Source organism: Capsicum annuum, unplaced genomic scaffold, assembly GCF_002878395.1.
Source record: "Capsicum annuum cultivar UCD-10X-F1 unplaced genomic scaffold, UCD10Xv1.1 ctg76268, whole genome shotgun sequence".
Classification (NCBI taxonomy): Eukaryota; Viridiplantae; Streptophyta; class Magnoliopsida; order Solanales; family Solanaceae; genus Capsicum; species Capsicum annuum.
This window is the reverse complement of record NW_025886551.1, coordinates 41,300-66,294: the sequence shown is the minus strand read 5'-3', so window position 1 is coordinate 66,294 and position 24,995 is coordinate 41,300. Positions and strand designations below refer to the sequence as shown.

At 36.3% G+C, this 24,995-nt stretch overlaps 1 long non-coding RNA gene across 1 annotated transcript; it reads right to left on the bottom strand.

Moving 5' to 3' along the window:
- Positions 1–5,479: 5,479 nt before the first annotated feature.
- Positions 5,480–7,840, bottom strand: LOC124894626. The gene is made up of 2 exons (XR_007051283.1): positions 7,595–7,840; positions 5,480–7,203 (listed from the first exon to the last, which is right to left on the bottom strand). It is a non-coding gene; the product is annotated as an uncharacterized LOC124894626 (long non-coding RNA).
- Positions 7,841–24,995: the final 17,155 nt, after the last annotated feature.

The following is a 24,995-nucleotide window of genomic DNA, read 5'->3' as shown; positions in this document are numbered from 1 at the left end:
GATTAGTTTGAAAGAAACTACTCCGTGTTGACCTCCTACGATCCTTGATTTGCCCTCGCCATCTTTCAGGTACTTCATCATGTTGGGACTTCCACCCCTGACTCCCCGTCCTAATTGATGTCTAGGCAATCACTAAGTAAAAGATTTATATAGATTTTTTGAAAGTACTCTTAATTTTTTAGAAAATAGTTTCGAGAGCTCCTGCAAAACTTTGAAAAATCTCTGCCAGTCATGTCATTTGCTAGCTCAAGGACCGTCTTTCTTTTGATTCTGACAATGTTTGACGTTTGACGGAGGATTTTTAGGGATTCAGGATTGTCGAGGCTCTCTACCAGAAGTTTTATCAAAGACGGAGATTCAATCTTCTTAGACTTTATCGCAGGTGACAATCCTCAAATCTCAACTTCGACCTCTAGTGTTGGGGAATTTGAAATATATTTCAATATTTGGTAGAGATTTTGAGGCCTTCCTCAAAATTTCTTCCCCATTTTAGAGTTGTTTGAAATGATATCAACACGAGTGAATCTGAAGTCTTTGTTGGTCTTCATTCTCTTTATTTCTCTTGCGAATTTTTGAGATTCCTTCTCAAAAATTCTGCCCCAGTTTCCATTTCCTGGGGTTATATGACCGAGCCGTTGGGGCGCCTACGTATCACGTTAAAGCAGAAATCAGGTCAAACGTAGTTCTGGCTACGCTAGAGATATATATAAAAAATCTAATGGGTTGACCAAAACCGATATAGGCCACCTACATATCTCATTCTTGAGAATTCAGGTCATCACGTAGTTCATACATAGAGGGAAAGGATAAATTTTTCTAAGGGGCTGATCGAAGCCGACATAGGCTACCTACGTATCCCTTTCTTGGGAATTCAGGTCAAATGTAGTTCGTACATAAAGGGAAGGGGTTCTAGGCAATTACACATCATGAAATTGATACTATTATAAAGGAGATTACAAATAAACCAAGAAACAAAAATTATAACATCTTTCAAGCACGATATATCTTTACCGCATCAGAATTGATTGGTTTGGTCCACTCTTGACCATCCATTTCAGGTAGGATTAGGGCTCCTCCAAGTTGGGATTCTTTTGATTTTCACATTCCTCTATATCTACTACTAACTGCTCCTTATCACCTTTTCTGTTCATCATTATTTCTTTTGCTTTGTTCGTCGAACCCTTGACATGACATGATATTGGCAGGTTTTTAAATTATTGCTACCAAAATAAATCATGCTAGATAATCATATTTAAAAAAAAAAATAACTTCTTAAATAGAGGGAGGCCTTTTGGAAAATAAAATAAACTATGGCTCATGACCCACACAAATGTGGGCCCATGCCTTTTTGAAAGTTGTAAAACACGAAAAAAAAATTTGAGACATAAAAGGGTGGATCACGAGGCCTCCTTCGGATCATCGCCAATTTTAAAAACTATTAGTAATTTCCCCTTTCATATACCACGATGGGTGACAGGTTATGAGTGGAGTGGAGGTCCAGTTTTGCAAGGCCTCCTCTGATGCAATCTTCTTCACCCCACAGGACTTTGGGAAATCATCTGGTAGAGCATTGCATCCTTTAAACAGATCTCCTATCCCATCCCCAAGACCATCATCATTTGACATATCATGTACGGGAAATGACTGGTACAAGAGCAACAAGGGTCTAAACAGACCCTCCTTTGAATTATCTTCAATCTCATCTTCCTTTCTTGGTTGGTATCCTACTCCACGCTTAAATTCTCTTTCCAGGACCATAATAGGCTCAATAATTCCTTCCGAATTCTTACTCAAGGAAGCCACAACTTTCTCTATCTTTTCCACTCCTTTTGTCTTTTTGGAGTTTCGTGAATCCACATTAGCAATTGTCTCGCTAGATACCCATTCGTCTGCTATTTCGATCATGCTAACCATGGCTCCCTTGTGATTAGGTAATGGGTTAATAGCAACATTTAGTGCCGGCGCCTGAAGAGTGATGATCTTCTGGTCAATCAAGTCCTGGATCTTATATTTTAGATTGATGCAATCTTCAGTATTATGCTCGGGAGCTCCTGAATGATAAGTACAGACTTGATCGGCATGAAAGAATCGAGAATTGAGATTGGTAGTCTTTGGTGGAATAGGCTGTAAATAATCGGCCTTCATCAATCTTTTGAAGAGATAGGTACAACTTTCAGCTGATAAAGTGAATTTTCTGGGAGGCTTCTTCTCGAAGCTTACACGTGGGTGGTTATACTAATTTTGATTTGCAGGAGGAGGTACTATCAGCTTCTCGAGGCTTACACGTGGGTGGTTATACTGATTTTGATTTGCAGGAGGAGGTACTTGATAATAGTTTGGAGGCACTTGGACATTTATTTGATTGTTTAAAAGAATAGCTTGAACATGAGATTGATAATTTGGCTGCGGAATTTGGCACTAGGGTAAAATATTTAAGATTGGAGCTTGATATTGGGGATGGGCATAGAATACAAGATGAAAATTTGGTGACAGTGGTGAGGAAAGAATATTCCTAGGCTTGAATTTCCTCTTCAATTTATCAACAAAATCAGTAGAGACCACATTCATATCCTCTCTTTTCTTCTTTAAGAAAGCAGAAGATTCAGATGATGTTGGGATTTTGGCAATTTTTCCTGTTTGGGTGCCTTCCTCTAAAGATTCCCCATTCTTTACTAAATCTGCAAAAGTTACTCGGACCGCGGATACCAACCTGGTATAATATTCTCCCTCCTGAGCGCGAGAGAACACAGACACCATTTCTTCCTCAGACATGGGAGGTTATGCTTTGGCAGCTTCTTTTCTTTAACGGAAGGCATAGTCTCAGAAACACTCATCATTCCTCTACTTGATCCGATCTAATAAATATCAGTAAGGGACTATTTCAATGTTAAATGCAAACCTATTAAGGAAACTTTTGGCCAATGCCCTCCAACTAGTCCATTTTTCAGTTCTTGAGACATGAACCAATCTAAGGCTTCGCCACTTAAGCTTCGGCTGAATAAGCGCATCAATAATGCCTCATTTTTTCCTACTCCCACCATTTGATCACAATACCTTCTCAGATGGGCCATTGGATTTCCGATGCCATCGAACACTTCAAATTTAGGGACCTTATACCCTTCTGGTAGATCTACTCCAGGGTGAACACATAAATCATCGTAACCTAACCCGTCTTGTTCTCCGCTCTATGATATTCCTTGATCCTCATGATCTCTTCATTCATAGCTAGCAACTTTATTTCATGCTCGGTCCTCCACTCTTTCTCTTTCTCCTCGTAATGGTCCACCTCGGAATTAGGAAGGAAATTATAGATGTTAGGGGATATGATGACATGAGAAGGATTTGGAAAGACAGCTTGATTTTGTAGATGAAAGGAAGTTGGTAAGTGGGTGGGGAGAACGTTTCGGAAATTGGAAAAGTTTTATGGAATTTGAGAGTACCTTGGTAGGATCTAGGAGGGATTCTGCGGATTCAAAAATAAAGTTTGTGGGTTTGGAGATAGATTTGGCAGATTTGGTAAATCTGGGGATGGATTTTGTGGATTTACCAATGGGTTCTGGGGATTTGAGAATGAATTTTGTAGATTCAGAGAAGGATTTTGTGGGGTGAGGGATGAATTTTGTGGATTGTAAGCATCTGGGTTATTTTCATGATTGGTACTTTGGATAAGTGGAGGGGCAGCGGCGGACGATATGTTATTTGGATGATCCCCAAGAATAGACGTACTGAGGGGAGGGATTTGGACTGGAGTCTCGTGTCCTCTTGGAGCGGGAGCATTGAGAGTGATGGCCAGGTTAGACAAATCTCGAGTACGATTTATTTTCTCCTAAAGCATTTCTAGCTTTCTTGTGAGTTCCGCAATCATCTCACTCTGTTCCGCTATTACATTGTCCCTGATGGTCAATGTATTTTCTTCTTCATTTCCAGTCATTATTGAATGATGGTTAGAGGATAGAATTTTGTGCGCTTTTGAGGTGAAGTAAGGATGTTCTGCCAGCTTATTTCAACACGGAGTAGTTTTCTATTATCAGTAAAGTAAAATAACTCAAAGGCAAATGTGTTAGTTTCCACGTGTGATAAGCAATGCAAAATACTTGACAAGAAATAGCCACGTAGAGTTGTTTGTGTCATAGCCAAATTCATCTATAGGAGCATAGCGGATAAACTTGTCTTTGATCCAAACAAATGCACATAAACACATAAGAACATAATAATGTGTATCCTAACTGGGGTGACCCTTTTGAGCCAAGGGTTTGGGCCTAACAATTTTTGAAGAAAAATATATGCTTGCTTAAGGTTAATCCATTATTTCCCAACTTTATAGACACTAAAAGGGCATAAATGCCTACAAAAGATAACAAAAGAGGGATACAATCTTTAGGGAAAGGAAAATAACATGAAAGAAGACACGTTCCCACACAGGGGATAGAAAATACTAACTCCTGGGTGCTTCTTCTGTCAGCCTTCGTCTTCTTAGCTTCGTATATTTCTTATATTGGTGACATCCGTTGACGTTCAAACTGTGCCTTAGATGCAACCTCCCAAATCGATTAATTTCTTGCTTAAATTGCTTCAATTCTTATTACGAAAGTAAGCAAATCAAGCTTTTTCCCGACCCTAAAGGATAATGGATTGAATTAGAAAGGCATACATTTTCTTCAACACATAAATATGATTCATCTATAATTGACTCAGGGTCAATAAACGCAGGGCAGGTTTTCTATTAGGCCCAATACCTCGCTCTGGTATTGGGCCGTCCTAGGCTCATACTTAAATAGGGTTTTGGTTTTGTTGTATCCTAGGTGTCTAGAGTGGGTTTGAACACTGGTTCTCAAGCGGACAACTTTAGTTTGAAAATACGAACATCCATCAAATGACTCACGTGCTAATAAGTCATTCGTATTTCCAACACTTTATTGGAATTGAACAATAGGGGCCGGGACATCCACGAAACCCTAAAACAGTTTAAATAATGAAGGAATATACCATGAGATCCGATAGTTAAACTTTACAGAATCGAAATATATGAAAACATGAATAGTTAACCAAAGGACGAAATCAAACATTTGGTTAGAACCTAGTTAAAAATCCCCAGCAGAGTCGTCATTTCTGTTTTGCGAAAATTTTAACTTTTGAAAGAGAGTCACCACTTAATTTTGGAAAAGAAATTAAGAAACCTTTGTAATGTACTTAGACGATTCAAAATAGAAAAATCATTTAAGTTGAGAGATTCTAGATAAGCGGTTCCTATTAACGTTTTAGGAAGGTGTTAGGCACCTAAAACGTCCGCTAACTTGCAGTTATCTGGACTGTTTGGAAATCGTCTTTGACTAACTTTGGAAAATCGATTTATTGGAGAAAAGATTGGTTAGGGAAAAGTTTTTTCAAAATCAATTTTTAGCGACTTAGTTAGGGATTTAACTAGGTTCGCAAGAAGCACGTAAAAACAAGTACGAAAAAGGAAAAGGGAAAAGGGAAAAGGGGAGAAGTAGTGAATTAGGCTTTTAAGCCCAAACCGTCAACCTGTCCTAGTCTAGATGTTGGGCTTTTGGCCCGTCTTCCACTTGTCCTAATTCTATGTTTTCGAGCCCTTTTTGGCTCGAGTTTTCACTTCGCCTGTATTAGATACAACTTTGGCTTCAAGGCCCAAATGAATGACTAAATTAATAAACACATAAATAAATAACTGAAAATAAATAAAGCAACAATAAATAAATAAAGCAAAATAAGACTCTTCGACTCTCTTAGTTACTTCAATAAGGGTGCCTTTGGATCCATTTTTTCTTCTTCCATCTTCTTGCCTTGGTATGCCTCATGATCGACTTTTAGACTTGGTCTCGGAGTTGACTCGATAGAGATGATGGGCCTCAAGATCCCATGATGAATATGCAAAAGGGAAAGAGTCCATGTAGGACTCAAAAATGGATTCATGCAAATAAAAAGATGTAGGAATTAATACATGTTCACAAAAATGAATTATTCGGACAACAAAGAAACATGAATCAAACTCATATATAAGAAACAAATATGGAGGCCACAAGGACCGGTAATGAAAGTTTAGACAAAAACCACAACATACCCCGTATATTGCCACCAAGTGGGGTCTGGGGAGGTTAAGAGTAAACAATCCATGCCACTACCTCACATGTGAGATAGAGAGGTTGTTTCCGATTAACCCCCGACTCAAACTAGAAAAGGGAAATTGATCTTTAAAATAATCTGCACAACTGAATGTTGATAGATCTTTCAAGGATAGTCCACTAAATGGCTCAAGGTGAATTATAAGTATAGATAACAAAAAAAATTCCTTAATAGGCATAGAGAAGGATGAATACTACTGTTTTAGAACCCAAATTCCAACTGATACATATACTAACATGGTACTAAACAGGATTCTCTTTGAATGGTCCTTTTATTTGAGTCGTAAAATTTCTAACACAAAAGTTCTACTTGAGGTTAAATGCACCAACATAAGAGAGTTATACAAAGCCGCAGTTGAACCTAGATCTTCCATAGAAATGAGTCACAGAACAAGAAAACTAAAGACAATGATAGCAGCAATCTGGAATTCAAAGCCTCTAGTCTATAAAGATATCCTAAGTCTAGTTTTAACATGGCTAGTTAGTCAATTAGATTATAATCACAGAAGAACTTGAAATTTTCGCATATCTAACAATTGAACAGCGCTCAACGAATCCAAGGTGGCACACATCAGTGCATAAAAAATAAACTGAGATATAGTTTCATGGACAGGTCTAGAAAAAGTCTAATACTTTAAGGCTTCAACATATAATATCGAAGTCACGGTATATCAAAAACCAAATTCACTTGTCAAATCAAATAGCTAGATAATGAAAGACGGATAACAACTAAGTTAGGAAACAACTTCCAACGGGTGAAATTCAAATTGTTTGATGACCTCAAGCCAACATGGACTAAACATAAAGATGAACTCGAAACATCAACAGATTCAACATAAAAAAAACTATGGCTTGCCAACGCCAATCTACAGCAAACATCCCAGCCTCAAGACATTAACCAAAGCTACTACTGCTACAATCATTACGACACAACAGTAAATGGAAGAATCGAGTACTGACCGGTTTTTGGGTAGCAAAACGGGATAACGAGCTTACGTCGAGATGCACCTCCATCGGAAATTAGCATTACCAACTCAGGGACCTCCTCCGATTGACCGACCAACTTTCAGAAAGAAAAAGGAAAAAGAAAGTTTTCAATAAGGGAACTATTTTGATCTCAAAATTTTATTTCCCTTCTTTTTGAATCCAAAAATTTCAAACTCCAGAATTTTCAACTCCCGAATTTCCCCTAAGTTTTTCAACCCAAGACTTTCGAACCCAGAAGGGAAAGAAATGAAAATCCCCTTTTCCTGCTCTAAAGAGAGCTACTTATAGAAGAGGATTGAGGGTTCATTTTTGAAATTCAAAAAATCAGGACCATAACAAACTGTACCTCTATTTTCATTTTCTAGAACAAAATTCCTAAAAGTGGACAATAGAAATTGGTGGAAAGGGAATAATCTTTACAAGCCAATGAAAATTTTCCATCTATGTACCAATTCATACTATGTTACCTGAGATTCACGGGATTTGAACGTTAGGGTGAGCCAGCTTACCCATTTCTAGAAGTTTTTCTTGAATTTCCATAACCAACACATGTCACTAGGCGGGTCGAAGTCGGGTCGACTTTGGAAAGCTGGTTTTCCCCAATTTTTGGGTTGAGGATGACGGGTCGGGTCGATTTGGATGGATTTTGGCTGGAACATGGTCATTGAAGTTGGTGGTTTTGAGTTATTAGGATGGTTGAGAATTTTTCTTGTTTATGTGCAGCTTTGCTGCTTTGGTGGAGAAAGGGGGGAGAAATAAAGGAGTTGGGCCAGGTTAGCCGTTCTTTGGGCCCGGGGGTTGGTGTTGTTTTGTTTTGGGCTGGCTGGTGACGGGTTGGGTAGGATTTGGGGATTATTTAATAACCCCAATTAAATCTAATTGGGTTATTAAATAACCCTAATTAAATTTAATTGGGTTATTAATTAACCCTAATTAAATTTAATTAGATTAGAATAATTATAATTAAATTTAATCAGATTAAAATAATCCCAATTAAGAAATGGTAACTTTTGGGATTAAGATTGAATTACAATTTAAACGACTAATTTAAATTACAACCAAATCGAATGTCTATTGGTCAATTGCATCACAATTGAGCCAATTTGATTTCAATTAAGGTCATATTTAATTCGTTCGCTAAATTGAATCGGAATCTGACACGAATCAAGTAACAAATTAACCTTGAGTTTCTTAATTTGATAAAAATCCAACAAATATTCCTCCCAATAAAATATTTTTAGAGCAAATCATATTTAAAACCAAGATTTTATCCATTTGAATTAATTTTCAAGTTCAATCAATAAAAATCTAATTTTGATAAAATGTTCGTTTAAATAACAAAATTTATACACTCTCGTATATATAAAAATGCGAAAAATGTATAACCGTCAATTAAATGATAAAATCAAATTGAATAAGTAATTTAAACCAGCATTTATTTGAACAAGATAATTGTTGTGATTTTATTTTAAAATTGAAGAAACTCAAAATTAAATTGGATTGCGGAGGGCAAAAATGAGGTGTCAACAATCATAATTCCCGTGTCAGCCAGTCACGATTTCCAGCATTGAGTCTTCCAACTCGTGCCTTTTCGGGTAACCATCTAACTCTCTTTAAGCCCGATTATAACCTGTTAGAAACCAGCATGTGTCATGTTTATAAATAGCTTTTTTCTCATTCTGTTAAGGGCATATCACACAGGATACGTCATATCCAGACTTGTAAGTCATTCACATCATATCCATTCCACAACCCTTCTCATTCTAACATGAAAATGACCACCAAAGGTTTATCAACTCACACGTGGGTTCACATTACCAAAATCATATAAAGCTTATGAAATCTATTTTTTTTACAAGACATTGAAATGTGGTGGTCATTCCATTTATTCAACACATGCACAATGGTTAAGGAAACTTTTAAGACTCAATAAGTTATCATCATTCATAAACCATCCCCTACATTAGTTAAATATAAATCTCATGATCAAAAAGGGGCTCTTAAGTCATGCTCTCAAAACAATTCACAATTCTCATCATGCACAGTCTATAAATTTCATCATGCAGAATGGAATTTCACAAATTTCATTCGTAAATCATCCTTCAAATTCAAACCACAAAAAACATGAGATTTATAAATCAAAATAGAAAACCCCATAACAATTTCATAATTCCATCGAATTGATTTCACAATGTATACTCTTAAAAAAATTATCAAAACTCATAGCATATGCGTGCATATATATCTTCAAGGCTTGTAGAAATCGTAAAACCTATGCCCATGTAGTTTAGGATAGTCCCACGTACCTTAAACTCCTTGATTGGTGAAGAAAGCTTGAATCTTTAGTTTTCTTGAGGAAGAGTTTGAGTTTGTTCTTGGGGAAGGAATGCTTTCAATTGGGGAAATTTTGAGAATAAGATAACCAATAATTTTTTTGAGACCCTAAATCTCGTGTTTTGGACCAATTGGGTAAAGGAAAAAGACCCAATTGCCCTTGGCGAAATGAAAACAAAATCTGAAAAATAAGGGAGCGTGCACTGAGGGCTCGGGAGCGTCGGAATAGAGCGTATGTCGTGTGCTATATCACAGGCTACCTTAGGGGTGAAATGGAGCTTGCGTCATGGGCTAATCGTGGGCTGCTACTATTTTAGACTTCCAAACATGCTTTTACGCTCGTCCAAAAATTTTGAAACTTACCCTAGATATACCTTTGACACCCCCGATCATGAATCAACTTAAAAACAAATATTTTGGAGTCGGGAAGGTTGATTTAAAAATTTGTAAAGTCTAGAGGTCTTGAAAATAACTAAGTCCTAGACACTTAGTAAAGTTTTTAGGATTTAAGCCCCTTATGCATTCAACTGAGAGCTGATCCAAGTTAAGACTTTTACGGGGTATTACAATATCTCCCTCTTGAAAACATTTGTACTTGAATGAGACCAGTTTAGATGGAGACTACTGAGGAAACTGAGGTCGTATACTGAACTTGCTTGACTGGAAAAATGATTACATTCTGACTCTAAAATATGATACATGAATTGAAATATCAACTATGGGATTAGAGTTTACACACGACGGTTCGATTTCTAGCTCAAAAAGGTGGGGTTTCACAGAAACCAACATACTTTTACTACTTTTAGCATATCCAATGAACATGAAGTTCACAGTCTTAGGTCCTATTCTCGCCTTTTTAGGCATAGGTTTGAAATATTTCAAGTTGGGTTTCCTTCCTTTTCATTTTTCATATGGAATTGATAGTGTCTTACTATGGGGCACTCTATTAAGTATTTGATTAGCTGTAAGGATAGCTTCCCCATAATTTTTGCGGTAAATCTGAACTTATACATAAGGTATTTATCATTATTTTCTTTAAGGTTCGGTTCTTTCTTTCCACAATTCATTAGATTAAGGTGAATACGGGACATTAGTTTGATGGACAATTTTATTATCCACACATATTTCTGCAAAAGGAGATTCATATTATCCACCTTTATCACTTCTTATTGTTTTGTTCTTTTTCTCTAACTAATTTTCAACTTCTGTTTTATATTACCTAAACGCATCCATTTGTTTCATCCTTACTATTTAGCAAATAAACATAACAGTACCTGGTGCAATCGTTAATAAAAGTTATAAAATATTTTTTCCACCACGAGATGGTGTTGATTTCATATCACAAATATCTGTGTGGATTAAGTCTAAGGGATTAGAATTCCTTCAACGAACTTATACGAATGCTACGCATATTCTGATTCCGCACACGTTTGACATTTTGACTTATTACACTCAAAGTTTGGCAAAACTTCTAGGCTAATCAGTTTTCGCAAAGTTTAGTAATTAACATGTCCTATTCGTTCATGCTACAATTCATTAGACTCAAAAAAAATAAATAGAACTTTTGTTGATTTCAACAGTTATTGCATTCATCTTAAATAGGTCCTCAGTGAGAAAGTTTTTTCCTACATACACTTCCCCTTTGCTAATTACAACCTTTTTGAAATAAATATACATTTGAATCTATTTTTAATCAAAAGTGATATGGAAATCAAGTTCTTTCTCAATTCTGGTACATAAAGGACGTTATTAAGATTCAACACTTTGTCTGACGTTATTTTCAAGTAAATTTTTCCTGTCCCTTCAACCTTTATTGTTGTAGAGCTTGCCATATAGATCTTCTCCTCATCTTGATCTGAAGTGTATGAATAAAACAACTCTTTAATGGCACAGACATGGTGGGTGGCGCTGGAATCTATCCACAATCTCTAGGATTTCCAACCAAGTTACATTCTGAAAGCATGACATATAGATCGTCCATTTCATTTTTGGATTCTGCCATGTTGGCTTGATCCTTCTTCTTGCCTTTCTTTAGGGCATGAAAATCTACTGATTTGTGGAAAGCCCTACCATAATTGAAGCACTTCACCTTGAGTTTCTTGAATTTCTTCTTTGGCGGATTGCTTTATTGTCCAGCTGTCTTTCATTTCTTCGAGTTGTTAGGGTTTTCCTCTACAATATTGGCTCCACTGATTGCAGAGTTTTCTTCTGATCTTTTCTCAGCAAATTTGTTGTCTTTCTCAATGTGCAACCTCACAATGAGGTCTTAGACTGACATCTCCTTCCTTTTGTGTTTCAAGTAATTTTTGAAGTCCTTCCATAAAGGTGACAACTTCTCTATTATGGCTGCCACTTGAAAGGCCTCATTCACAATCAAACCTACATCAAAGGTCATGTGAGTATTAAGAACACATTTAACATGTTCAAATAAGGTATTTATTATATTCATACCTTCAGTAAGGAGATCGTGGATAATTACTTGCAATTCCTGTACTTGAGATATGATAGTCTTACTGTCAATTATTTTGTAGTCTAGGAACTTGCAACAAAGAACTTTTTAGTTCTTGCATCCTCAGTTATATACTTTTGTTCCAACGCATTCCACAACTTTTTTGAAGTCTTCATTTTGCTGTACACATTGTATAGATCATCTTGGAGGCCACTTAGGATATAATTTGTGCATAAGAAATCTGAATGTTTCCATGCCTCCATTACAACGAACCGCTCCTTGTCTGATGTTTCTTGGAAAATTCTGGAGCATCTTCAGATATGAACCTTTGAAGACATAAGGTTGTCAAATATAAGAACATTTTTTTGTTGCCGGCATTTAAAATCTACATGCAAAATTTTTTTGGGTTTCTCCGCAGGTGTCATTGCAGGCTTAGCACTTGTGCGGCTTGTTATAGCAACATTTGTTGTTGCTACACTTGTCACACCATCAGTTGCATGACCATCAGTAGTCATTTTTCTGTCAGAAAAAGACAATCAACTTAGACAATCAAAATACTAATTATAAAATTGCAACAACTGTAAACACCACATGTTTTTAGTTTAACGATGAAGTTTTTGTGTTTTTCTAATTGTTAACCAAGTGACCTTCAACTTGTGATGAAATTTTTATGTCTTCAAATCACTTGTTGAATTCAAACAGAGTAGAAAGCAATAAGCTTTAATCTCCAGAAATCAAACAATAAATATTATAAAAGTATTGTTAGGACCGAAATAATTAGGTGTCATGCAGAAGCTAGTAAAGCAAACCTCGAAAGACGCCAAATAAGAAGACAAATGAGAAATACACCAAAAAGACACAAGAATTTAATGTGGTTCGATCAATCGACCTACATCCACAAAAGGAGATGAGCAATCCACTATATAAAAGAGAGTATAAACTGTCAAGAGAGACAACCTCACACAATTCACTCAGAATAAAAAGAGTTTCACACAAGTGATACCACAACACTTGTGTCTCACAAAGTCTCCCCCAAACGAAATTCTCAAACCCCTTGGACTACATTGTGGATGCTACAAAACTAGAAGAAAGGAGCCTTTATTTATAGATTCTATAACCTTTTCCTACAAGAATAAGGATTATCCAAATATGGATAATATGTTTTCCTTTTTCTAAAAGGAAAACCCAATTTGGTACCTAAAGGAAAACCCAATTATGGTAAGAAAGTCAGGACAACATCAACAAGTATTTTATTTATAAATGGTGAAAAAAAAAACAATTCACCAAACATGCACAAAAAAATTCCTTAAGATTATTGTTCCGGTGGGTACAATATCTGTATGTTTTCTATACAAACTTCAAACTAAGTTCAAGAAAAAGTTTTCAAGAACTACAGTGAAGTTCAACACCTTCAAACACTAGTTCAAATTAATAATCAAATAAACTATCAAATGAAGTGTTTATCAACTATTAAGAAATGAAGATGAAGAAGAAATTTAAGAATCAAGTCTACCGAATTCACGATGTGTACTTAAGAAATTTATTCCCCTCGAGTATCCGAGGTTATAGAATTTTTGCTCACAGGATAAAATGGTTCACTTTCTGAAAGTAGTGGTACCTCAAACTTTCAGAAACTTTGAACGCACTCAACAGTTTGATGATCACAAGAGAGTTTTTAAGAAGAAGGATGTTTTCAACTCTAAAAAATTATTGTCTGAGGAAAAATTTAGGTATTTGTTGCTTCACGAAGAGAAGTAATATTAATGGTTCAGAAAGGTGCACCCCTACATAAAGTTGCAACTCTTCGGAAAGGTGCAAATCTTCGGAAAGTCACAATCCATTGGAAAAGTCATAACCATTCAACCTGGAAAGGTGTCTATTCAAATTGCATCCTTTCTCTTAGTATCTGTCCAAAAAAAAAATACCACATTTTCATTTTCCATTCACACCTCTTAATAATCCAACACATATTCCTTTGTCATACTTTTAGTACCTGGCTTTCAAAGTTAATCTTTCAGCAAACAATATTATGTTAATAGCATGTTTGTTCCACCAAAATAGTGTAACCAAATTTTGGAAGCAATTTCCTTTGAAGCAAATACACTAACATTTTATTTAGATTCCGAACCTTTGAAATATTCTTGTAATACCTATTGCTGGCCCTGAGGGAGGTACGGGGCTTGGTTAGCCCAAAGATAGTTATCGGTTCAAGAATTGACTACTGAGCTCAATGTGATAAGAAACTCTCAAGTACGATTGTAATTAGGAAAGTGTATTGAACTACCTATTCCGACCGGAGAGATATCATCAAGAGGGAGCTACCTACCTGGAAATACATATAAGTCATGAAAATGACAAAGAAAAATCATAGGCTGTAAATATGGCGTCTTATATACGGGAGATGAATTTTATAACATGTGCTAGTGTAGACAATTGTAAGAACTATCACCGGGTTCATCTGAATCCAGCTGTATTTTCTACGTGGCATATATTTATACGTAAAAGTTCACTATAACTACACTAATAAATTAAATCCAAACTCATAATTCTTAAAATGTAATGAATTTAATACAAGAAAATAACTTAAGATCGAATTCATCAAGTTTAATTCAAAATCCACCAACGTATCAAGGGATGAGAGAAGGCCTTGCAAGAAGGAGACAATGTTCTCTTCATTACTATTAATTGTTTGATCGACTCAGACTTATGGAAATCAAATCACCAATTCATACCATTTTGCATGATGTCTTCTCACTCAATCATGATTAATTAGTAAATACATTGTTACTTGATTAATTAAGTTACTTAATCGTTGTAAATTGAAATGGTTTATATAAGCATAGTTCTATATCTAGTCCAAGACGAACTAAATGATTCATTTTGGACTCAAAAGGAGCCATGGTACCACCATTGCACCTCGGGATTGAATCAATCCAACCTTACTACTATGTTATATGAAAATTTATATAGTTTTATACCTGATGGAATATGAAATAAGAGAATAAATAAATTTGTGAGATGTTTTCCCCTTTCCAACTCTTACAACTAGTAATGTATATAATGTTTCCCTGATATTTAGTATTAATTTGTATTGCGGACAGATTAAATTTGGATTCGTACTAGAAGTCCCACATTGAGGATAAACGCTCCATACCAAAAGTAACTTCATATTTAGGGTCGAATTCAGAATTGTTGGTTAAGAATGAAGTAGCACTTACAACTAATCGCAATCGATTCCCATATGGCACCGTGACTTTTATTAGGCGTGTAAGGAGCAGGTTCACGCAAGTTGAAGCTAGTCGACGATTGCTGAATGCAAATTATAAGTTCTTATTTCCTAGATACACAAGCTAGACATTCTCAAATACCCACAAGTGTTTCTAAAGAGTTAAAGAAACATACATCCCAGCCATGTTATATTCATGTCTGAGTGTAGTTTAGAGATAACTTGTAGGGATAAGGCAAAGATCAATCTTCTTATGCATTACAATTCCAGGCTTAGTATTTGTGTCAATATCTTCTTTTTTCATCCCGCAAGGTAACTTCCAATCAAATGCATAAAGAAGATTTGACAATGCAAGTTCCACGATTGCAATCCCAAGTGTAATTGCTGGACAACCTTTTCGTCCAGCTCAAATGGAAGAAACTCAAAGTGTGGTCCCCTAAAATCAATATTTTTATTCAAGAATCTCTCAGGTATAAATTCATTCTTCTGGGTTTTCCCATATTTCAGGATCCCTTGCAATTGCCCATGCATTAACATGAACTATAGTTCCCCTTTGAATTTCATAGCCTTCTAGTGTGGATTTTTCCATTGATACTCTAGGAAGTAAGAGTGGACCTGGTGGATACAATCTTAATGTCTCCTTTATTGCTGCTTTGAAATAAGGCATGTTTCGATTGTCATCTTCATTCACGATGCCATTTTTCCCAACTGCTTGTCAGATTTCTGCTTGAACTTTCTTCATGGTTCTTGGATTCTTCATTAAAGCTGTCATTGCCCATATGATTGCAGATGCACTAGTATCTGATCCTGCAACTAGCATGTTCTACAAAGAAATCAACCCGGCAATAAAAATTATCAATTCATGAGAAAGTCTCAAGGGAATACAAAAAAAACATTTGTGAGTTACTTACCTACCGGACGTATACATATTAGTACATATACATACATACATACATTCATTCATACATAGAGATAGATAGATATACATTTACATCCATACAACAACCCATCAACTGCTATTATTATATTTCAATTGAGAGCAAGCCGGGTCGGCAATATGAATATATTTTTCTATGTGTATCACAACGTTTAATAAACTTTCTCAGTCTGATACAAGTCCAAAACCTCTATCACAAAGATGTCTCAATGGTTTCGACTCCCAAACACCAGAAGGAATCATAATGCAGCTCTTTCTAACGTCTACGGTCTCCAGATGTTTGACCTTGACAATACTATTTGGCAGTTCTCCACTAATTCCCCCCTCCAATCTCAGATAGCGTAAGCAACTCATGTTCCCAAGTTTGTTTGGGATAGTGACATGTTGCTTTTCATTTTGAGGAATGTCTACAACCAACACTTGCAAAAATTTGAAGTCAAGAAGAGTCATTTGAGAAAATATGCAAGGGTCTCTAGTGAAACAGAAAAGTGCACGAAGCTTCTTAAGCTTAGGATTTGAAGCGAAGAACTTATCCATGACATTATCAGAGTAGAATGTAATCCTTCGCAGCCTAGTTACACTATCGGGATCACCAAATGCGTTATGCTCGGTGTGAAAAAAGTTACTTTCCTTTGCCAAGTCCACACACAAACTATGTAACAAGTCATGTATTCGGCAACCTGAAATTCTTCCATCATATGTCCTTTTGGCAACTTGAATCAAGTTTCTAGAAACCAAATCATTAAGTACATCCTCGGCTAAATCTTCAGCCTCTCGCCTATTACCACTATTTACTACTATCAATTTCTCAGCAATCCACATATTTATTGGTCAAATCATTGTTACTCAAAGTCAATGCCATAGCACATTTATCTTAAATTATATGACCCATACTCTCAAGTTGTAAGACCCCGTAAAAATCGCATGTCAAATTCAGCTCGTAAAGCTCCATGAGAGATTCCAACACTTATAAAAAATTTGCTAAGTATTCAAGTTCAACACTTAATCTCATTTTAGACCTCCTAACTTTGGAAATTTATTTGACGACCTTCCGACCTCCGTTTTTGGATTTTCAAGCTGCGTTGCGATGGGGAAAGCCCCTAGTACGCATTAGACACATTCTAGGCGTATTTTGGGCTCATTTCAGTGGCTAACTCACTGGTTTGAAATGCTCCCGCATTCCGGGCGCATTTCAGGTCAAAATTTTAGTCAACTTCAAACGACCATAACTTCCTGTATATAATGAACTGTGAGACCTGCTATATATCAATGGAAATATATTTGAGTCTTATTTCCAATGCAATTAGTTTCATCCAATTTGAACATCGGAGTAAAAAGTTATGATCAATTTACTTCAGCCTGTCAGATAGTCAACAGAGGGACAACTGCGTCTTTCTCTCTTTCTTTAGGGGCATTTTGGTCACCTTCCACCCCTATATATACTCTATAACACGGGATTAATGATATTTGAGATCAGAATATACTCTTTTTGCTCAATTTCTCTCCAAGATTATCAAGAACAAGTAAGGGTTCAACTGGGGGTTTCAAGATTCAAGCCAAGATCACTGTAAATTTCCACGGATTCTTAATGTAAGGTATGCGTAGTGTTGATTTATGGATCGCTTTCATCCATAAAGCTCAAGAACTCTCTTTTAAATCAAGAATCATGAATTTAAGTTGTTGAATTTGGATGATGCCCACGATGGGATCTTTGTATGTTTGTGTGAAACCATAGTGGTATATAATGTATAAATATGTGAAATTGGTGGTTGAATACTTGTAATCTTGATGAATCCACCTATGCCTAAGATGTGCATGTAAGGTGTTTGTGAAAATACCTAAGAGACTAGAAATAATGCTTTTATGACATAATAGGTCCTAAATGACTAGTTCATGCTCCATGCTCATGTTCAACATAATTTCCATGCTATTGTCTTGAATTAAAGATGTTGTATGAGATGCTCATGATATGGTTGTGAATGTTGATGGGATGATCATGAAACTAGATTGATGAACTCATGGCATGTTGATTATATGAAATCCCTCTCATGTATAGGATTTGCAAGAACCATGTATAGTATGAAATCTTCAAGTTATGATGTTATGAAATGTGGACTTTAGTCCAATGATCAAGAATTGTCATGTTGTGTCAGTTTCCTTCCATCGAGTCCTGGGGGTACTTGTACTCGAAAAATATAGATGTGTGCCTAGAGCCATGTCATGTTTTCACGATATCCATAGTCAAGCCATGTTCCATAGAACTCAGTCAGTCATGTGATTCAGGAAAAATATAGTAACTCAGTATTCTCAGATATCTCATGAACTCAGTCAGTCGTAAGTAGTGTTCCGTCAGTCAACGAAACTCAGTAACTCAGCTCAGTATTCATGTTCAGTGTCTATTTAGATGGGAGTAGGATTCAGCATCGAGCAAACCCAAGGATAGGAATCCACACTACCGGAGGTGAGATTCCTAGAAGCAATCCTTGTGTTCCAGAACTATGTAGCTAGCATAGGTTGAGACATCAACACTACTAACTTTAGAGTTGATTAGGTGGATACCCGTCATTCTCTTATGGGGACACTGCCAGATTTGAGGGTCACTCACAGCTTGTCTTTACCCGTGGCACAGTATTGGCACTCTTCCAATTAGGGTACAGATTAAACCCTGACTTAGCTATTGAAGCATATTCAGGGCATGTCGGTTAGATGAATTCTCCCACAATTTCTATTACAGAATCAGGACTTTTAGATACAGTTATTTAGGCTCAGTAATAGAACTCAGATAGTTCTTCAGTTTTCAAGACTGTCAGATACAGTAACTCAGATACAGTATGAAACTCAAATAGTTCCATCAGATTTAGGACTGTCAGATATAATCATTCATGTTATCAGTTATATTAGTTATCAGAACTCACTTATCAATCATGCTAGATATTGGTAAACCATGTTATCAGTATTCAGTTTTAGGACTGTCAGATACAGTCGATCAGACCAGTTCTTCATAATCAGAACTGTCAGAAACAATCATTCACTTATCAGTAATATAATATCAGTCTCTCAGTATTCCATAATACAATATAAGTTCCTCACTTATTAGTGACCCAAATATCAATATCAGTAAAATTAATCATTCAGTATCTCAGTATCAGTAAACTCATGTGTCAGCATTCAGACTCAGTAATCAGTATCACTATGAGTTCAGTTATAGTTATCTGTGCATGTATGTATTCTCATGTTCATATCAGTCAGCATTGTTCATGCATATAAACCCGTACTTCACTCGTATACTCAGTATATTCAGTTGTACTAACGCATTTGTGCTATGGTGTTTTTTTTAATGTTACACCATAAGCTCAGAGGCACGAGTTTCAGAGCAGCAGTAGTATTGCAGATTTCAGCAGTCAGTGTCAGCAGTGAGTCCTCTTCATTCGAGGATGATATTATCATTACTTTATTTATCATTTTAGTTTAGTTTTCAGTTGATGGAGTTAGTTGGAGAAATGTTCCTTCAACTCCTTATTCAGTACAGTTAGAGGTTTTCAGACTACAGCATGTCAGACAGTTATTTCAGATTTGTGTTGGTATTGTTATACCATTTTTAGACATTATTTTATCAGATGTTTATTCAGATTTGATACCCTATGGCCTTACAGTATTATGTTCAGCATATTTTACAGTATGGTTATTCAGTGCTCAGGTATAGATATTAGTCATGGGTTAGTTTGTGGTCCTTTAGGGTCATAGCCACCGTGTAGCATTCCGGTTCAGAAAATTAAGGTGTTACAAACTTGGTATCAAAGCCTAAGGTTCAATAGTGTCCTAGGAAGACTGAAAGCCGCATCTAGTAGAGTCTTGTGCATGGGTGTGTTGTGCACCACACTTATGTGCAGGAGACTATGAGATGTTTTAGGAACAATTTCCCCTCTTTCATTTCTTAGATCGTTCTATAGAAAGTTTCCTTAAGAAATTAACGTAGATTTTCATCATGCTTCACTCATGTCAACTCCACCTTACTTTTAAGGTAACAGAAGCAGTGAATCTCATAGTCCTACAGATAGTGGATAGAGCAAGCGACCAAGTCAGGCCCTAAGATTCTAGTAGTAGTGCCAGTATGTATAGAAAAGTAGTAAGGGAAGCTGATTTCTTACCCATTCTTATCTCAGTACAAATTTTTGTACTTCAGTCATCCTGATGCCTATGCATGCTTCACATCTCAGTTTCATGAACACAACTTATATTCGCATGTTTTTCATAGAATCGTGTGCACTTCTAGTTCACTCAGTGTTACAAATTATGTCTTATGAACATAGAAACTCTAAACTCAGGTCATGCAATTCATGACTCATGTACATATGCCACGCTTTATAGTATACTCAGCTTCCATGACTCATGTTATGCCCCTACAGATCAGATACATTAATACTATGTCATGTATATCCTCAGTTTAGATCTTATTGGTAAATCTATACTATTGATATTTTATTCCTCAAAGTTTCAGTCATATGTCAAGTTCAGTTTGTATCCATTCTTGCTTCAGGTCCTTCTGATTTTAACCATTCAGTAAGCTCTTCTTGTGAAATCAGTGTAGTGATAAGTAGTGCTTAGATGGCGATATTAGACAAATGGTCATCTTATCTTTTGATGACATCTTTAGAAGCCAACACATAGAAGTTCAAGACTTAGTCACCTTGAGGATACAAGAACATGCATGGAGGACCCGTTTTGAGCATGCCATTAAACAAATCCGTGTGTGGAAGATTGCGTGGGGGCTTACATTTGATGACAATTCGAGACTACAAGTTTTGAAGTGTGACCCTATGGTTTTGGAGAATTAAGAAGCACCCTTCATTAAGGGTATTTTGGGGTGTGCACATCTTAAAGAAACAACCCATGATCTCTCCTATCATTTAGGGTATTTTGGTCCATTATACTATGTAATAAGCTAGGCTATATATAGTCCCTTATTAGGATTTTTCTCTTTAGTTGTTTATTGATAAAAATATGAGACATTAAAAATCTTCTCTCTTGAGAGTAGACCACCTTAGTGTAGTTCTTAGTTAGGGCTTGGACTAGCCATTGTAGCTTAGGGCTTGGACTAGCCATTGTAGCTTAGGGCTTGGAAAAGCCAATATTGTTCTTTGCTTGGAAACGGTGGATCTTGAGGTGAGTTGATTCCCTTGGCGGTCACTGTAAGAACATGATGCTTGTTAACGTATTTTGTAGAGGTTTTAGAGTTTAATTTACTCTTTAGTTGCTACATTATGTGTTCTCTTTGTGTCAAGTTACCTATCTTCTTTTTCGTTTAAGTTTGTGTTTGTTGTTTTCGTTGGTGTTTTGTCGTGTGGCCTATTTTGCAAAGATTGTGGACTATTTTGTTCTCATTTAGATACCATTTGGTATCATTTGGTATCAAAACCACCATTTATTTTGTTCCCATGAGATCAATCTTAGGCTTGCTATCTTGAAAAATCACAAAAATAGTGTTAGAAAAACTGAAAAATGGAAAAAAAAAAAGTAATATGTCCCGTTTTTGTGTTTGGGCCGAGATTTGACGCTTGGTTTTCTTGTATTTTTTTTGTGTTTTGTTATTTCTAGTGTTAGTCCCTTCTTTACTAACACTAATAGAGTCTACATCTAAATTTTGAGCTAAATCCAAGTGGTTCTTGAATGTTGGAAGGTTGTTGATACTGTTGTTGAAGATTGGTGGCTGGAAAAATATTTTGTTGATGTTGTTGTTGAAGATTGGTGGCTGGAAAAATGTTTTGTTGATGTTGTTGAAGATTGGAGCTTGAATATGTGTTGTTGATATTTGGGAGGTCCAACATTAACCTTAGAACTCCAAGATTCAAAGTTGTGTTCTTGGTGTTCTTCAACATCTTCATATCTTGTTAAAGAGAAAGTGGTTTGTTTGATCTAAAATCAAAGAAGAAAGAAGGTGTGGTCTTGTTAGTCTTGAAATACATTCCAAGACTATTATAAAATAAGAAAGGGGGGCCAAAAGACCTTCAAAAGGTCTTATTACCAAAAGAAAGAAAGGGGTCTTCCCAAGACCTACAAAAGAGGAAAGAGAGACTAAGGCTTCAAAAGGTGTTTTGCCAAAAGGGTGAAAGAAAAGTCAAGCCTTTTATTTGAACATTGAAAAGACTCTAAGTCTTGTTGTTTCCCTCCCTAACCGAAAATACACTCTTCCAATTGAACATTGATCAATACAAATTGAAAATAAAAAAAAATTCTCAAAACTTTTGACAATTTTCAACAACCAATGAAAGGCTGCCATGTCATAGCTCAAAAATTTTAGATTCTTAGTTTCATTTTATTGTTTTATTAGTTTCATGTATTGATTCTAGAATTAATTAACAACTAGTAATCACCTACTTAGTTGTAGATTAATTGTTGAATCCGTTTCTTTCGTGTCTTCGTTATTTGTGTGTTTTTCTCATTTTTAACTCGTAGTAACTTCTTTGTTTCAAGTTCGTAAGTAAATTTTATTTTTGTGTCTTGAGTCGATCAAACAAGAATTCATTCTGGCTGCCAAGTAGAATTGACATCCTATTGACTACTGGAGTATAAGAAACTTTCAATATTCGCCGCTCCAATTGTGAGAATCACAAAGGTGGGTGTATATGATTGTTGGTGAGGAGCTTTTACTACTAATCTTGTTTGTTCATTGTGTTGATACAAAGGTGATATAAGGGGAACATGTCTTCGATAGATGGGGATTATTGTGACTACAACTTGGGAGACTATGATTGTAGTGAGGGGTTTTATAGATACGAAGTTGAGTGAAATTGCAGAGGCTATGAAAATAGCCATGATCAAAACTTGGGCAAATTTGAGAGTTACAGTTTTGAGGGAGAACATGAGGTAAATGAAGTGCCTAGTGCTTATGGTGAAGTTGGAGATGATGTAGGACCTCTTGATAGATCTTATGATGATATTGAGGTATGTGAGGAGTCTTACACTTCTCACTCCGAACCTAGATTTGTTATTAGGTATAACCCTTTCGTTTGCAAAGCTTATGAGAGCTATGATGAGAGTACATGTGATGAGTGTGAAGATTTGTATCCTCCACCTCGTAGTACTTCTTATGATGGTCGATATAGTGTGAATGGTTATACTAGCTCTAGTGGAGGTTGTCCAATAAGAAGAAAAGGGTATGCATCTCCAAAACTGAGAGGTACTCATATGGATTACAATGTTAATCTGAGAAGGAGTGTACACTCCGGAAAGGTGACCATTTGTAGGATACCGGGCTGCCTCATTGTGTTAAATGATAGGTACTATAGAAACTATATCCTTCCATCCATGGTTGACTACTTGGAGTTGTTTCGTGAGCCTTTACTTGTTCCATACTTCTTGGACGGGTTTAAGTTTACCAAGAGGGTCAAAGTTGTCTTCTCCTAATTTGAATACCATGAGAAGGTGTGGTACGATATTCTTCCATTGACATACAGTCATATATGCTTAGGTGCCGATTGGTTTGCACAACATAGAGTTCCAAATGTGCAAAATTGGCCTAATGTTGTAAGAGGCCGGTGGGGAAATCACCTCGTGACATACATGCTGCCCGAGCTGCAAAGAGAAGTGAATACTTACTCCAATCCGAATTCTTATGAGAGACAAAAGATTGAGAGAAGTAAGGGAGTTCAACATGGTAATTCGAGAGTGGAAAAAGGAGAGGTTGTATGGAGCTAAGTGAGGGGATTGCCACCAAACCGAGCTAATATTGTTTGTCCTTCTATTTTTAAGGACATTTGTGTAGGTACCGACATGGCAAGTGAAGGAAAGCAATGCCGAAGTAAATTTGCTGCCCAAGCTTGTGGAGGACCTTCACAACACAGAAAAGGAGAGTTGACTCAAGAACTTCAAGATAAAATAGCTAACTCTTACACTTTTGTGCATGTGAATGATAATTGTGTGGCTAGTAGCCCATTGAGTGTGAGTAGTAGCTTACTTACTTGTGAGTTTAATGATTCTATACCTTTTGTTGATGATGTACATATTGTGAGTGTGGATACACTATTTAATCCTATTGATGACCAAATTGACTCTTCTTGTGAGATCTATTTATGTCCACCTAATGTCTTAGCCTATATGTTGAATGGAAGTACATCGTCTTGTGTAATTGGTGTTGATCAACCTATTTGTGAAAATTGTCCACCACTTGAGTATGTGTGTGATGTGATTAATGAAACTCAAGTGAGTAAAGTATTTGAAAAAGTTGGTCAACAAAAGGGGAGTGAACCCGAGAGCTATTCTTGGGACAATCTTGTGCTTGAAACCTCTTTGAAACTTGATATTGATCTCTTAGAGAGTGAGGAACTTTCTTGTTCCGAATCTGCCCGTGGGTTGGATCATGCATTCTTTAGGTATAATGTCTTTTTTGAAAATTATATAAACACTCCTAATGAGCCTAGTGGTGAAAAAGATGGTATAGCTTACCTTGGAGGCTATAGCCTATATGTTAACCCACTATGGTGTGACAACATTCCTCTTAAAAATGAAAATCTCTTCTTGGAAGATGAGAGTACTCTTAAGGGTAAGGAATGTGAAGTCTTGGAAGTTACTCCTTCTACTTTGTGTGACTTTATTGTTGAGACTACTCATGGTGATGATTGGGAAACTAGTAGTGAGTACACACATGAGGGCACATTAGTAGAAGTCGACTTGAGTGATACTTTTATCTACTCACTATTTTGTTTCGATGATATGTATGCTATTGTAGAAAGTATGTCATTTAGTTTGGGTGGAGACTACGGGAAAGGGGAGAGTTGTCTATACCCGTGTCTATGGCCACTCTTTCCATTTGACCCCGGTGCCAAATATGGAAATGGTGATGTTGGTGTCACACCCTTTTTTTCCAAAAAGATTAGTTTTACGGTTTGAAAAGGTTTTTAATTAAGTGACAAAAAGATGAAAATT